The sequence below is a fragment of the Mus caroli genome, chromosome 17, assembly GCF_900094665.2.
Source record: "Mus caroli chromosome 17, CAROLI_EIJ_v1.1, whole genome shotgun sequence".
Classification (NCBI taxonomy): domain Eukaryota; kingdom Metazoa; phylum Chordata; class Mammalia; order Rodentia; family Muridae; genus Mus; species Mus caroli.
In genome coordinates, this window is record NC_034586.1 from 77,136,094 (window position 1) to 77,138,333 (window position 2,240).

The following is a 2,240-nucleotide window of genomic DNA, read 5'->3' on the forward strand; positions in this document are numbered from 1 at the left end:
TTTTTTTTTTTTTTTTTTTTTTTTTTTTTTTTTTTTTTTTTTTTTTTTTTTTTGCTTGCTTGTTTTTTCCTATAAATTTCTATGGAGAATTAAACTGAAAAATCGAAAAATCACTGGACTTAGGACTCAAGGCCAGCTCTGTCACTTGTTTTCCATTTAATGACGGCAAAATTTTTTACCTTTTGGACATGCAGTTTTCTCGGTTGTAAAATGAAGCAAACTTCCATGGAGGGGCTCTGTTCCTCTAACCCATATATTGGAGTGATGGAAGTGCTTTGCAAATAAACATGCACATGTCTATGACTGGACCTCAAAAATGATGGCAAAAGTGATATTAAAGAAGTATGTGAGTGTCATATAATTTAAGGGAAAGCTGTAGCTTCAGGACTTAGAAGTTTCAGGGGAATCAAATATTTAGGGGAATAAAAGAAACCTCTCTAGATTTAGCCAGGACACAGAATTTTATTTAAAAATATATCTTTCTATGAAATCTAATTTTCCCTTATATTTTCTTTGGCGTTTTATAAGATACTTTAGATTGGAAAAGGTCTGATGTATCATGTAAAGATGAAGGGAGAAGAAGATGGCTTGTGCTGTTAGACCAGGCAAATGTGTTAGAGTAACCAGCAAAGGGCCTTTTACTCAGAGTCAGAAATGTGGCTACCAAGATCTTAGTTGAGTGGTTTGGGTAGATTAATCTTTTTGTGCCATTTTTCCCTCCCTGGAAGTGTGAACAATAAAATCCATAAGCATGGAGATAAAGTAATGTTCATCATAAGTACTAATGAGTTGTAATGTTAACATGAAGCCAGAAGGCCAAAGGAGAATGAGGTCATAGATTTAAACACAGACCTTCCAGTGAGACCAGGCTGGGGCAACACTGAACTTTGCAGACTTCAAAATCACTTCCAGTACTTAATGTCTACTGCTAATGAGATCTCTAAAATATTGGTGTGAGACAATAGACCAAAGGGACAGTTTAGTTTTCAGATAGGCTGATTCCCAATGCAGCATGCATACTCATCTGGGCAGGTCCATGTAAAAGCTGCAGGCCAAGTCCAGAGGGCTCCACTGCTTGGCCTCTTCTTCCCTGCACCTCAAAGCCCTGACTTCAAAGCCTCAGTGTGACTTCAAAGACAAATCTTTTGGCTTTGTTGCTCCTTTTCACTGTGTAGACTTAAGTGGTAGAAGTTTCTTAGAGGCATCATAGCAACTGAGCCCTGGGGTTTCTGGGTTGATTGAGGAGGAGGAGGAGGATATGAAGCGAATATCCGGATGAGTAACAATTAGGTCCATATAGAAATTTCTAGTAAGTTATTTAATAGGCTCTCATTCTAACTTCATTGACTCCTATATTGGAAGAGGTCAACAAGAGAGAGCCTTTTATTTCTGGTTAAAGTTGTAGCCCTAGGGAGGAACCAGTGGATGACTTATATGGTAGAAGCTTTTTGAGAAAGTGATTGTGTTACGTTGGGTTCAGGATATGGCCAAGGCAGGAAATGAGATGTATGGGAAACTTTATGGAAGGAAGTTGTAAGGAAAGAAAAATGAGCATCCTATTAACTGTGAAGATGGTTCAAATGACAGAGAAGGAAAGTTCTAGAAATGGAATCTTCATAGAATGCAAAGACATATATGTACTCTAAGGTATTCTAGACTGGAAGTGTGTAGTTGAAGTCTCTTTAGGCTACATAGGATGTAAGGGATGGCTATAGAGCATGCTTGTTTTAGAGACTGCTGTTGACTCAGAAAGATAATCCACAAAACCACGAGGGTTGGAGTCTTCAACTCTTTCAAGAGGAGCTGACGATCATCCTGACAAACTCAGAATATTTCCAAGATAACATCAGTGATTTCACATGTTGCATTGGGAAAGAGAAGGTAACTTTTAACATTCTCTCTCTCTCTTTGTATGTATGTATGTATGTATGTATGTATGTATGTATGTATGTATGTATATATGTATATATACACACATATATACATGCATTACATATATACTTATACATATGTATAATATGTATATATATGTATATGTATGTATATATACTTAGATGCTTGTACAAGCTCTAGGGCAGGCTTTTCTGACATGGGAGAGGCTCAGATGATTTAGATTCAGGGAATCCTTGTAAGATGTCTATTCTGTTTAATACCTTCTTCCTTCCTTCCTTCCTTCCTTCCTTCCTTCTTTCCTTCCTTCCTTCCTTCCTTCCTTCCTTCCTTCCTTCCTTCCTTCCTTC

The 2,240-nt window shown here is 37.4% G+C and overlaps 1 protein-coding gene across 22 annotated transcripts in view; it reads right to left on the bottom strand.

Annotated features, from left to right (window-relative positions):
• The window catches only part of Slc8a1 (solute carrier family 8 member A1), a 350,559-nt gene that overhangs the window by 51,922 nt on the left and 296,397 nt on the right, over window positions 1-2,240 (bottom strand). The window lies entirely within an intron of this gene.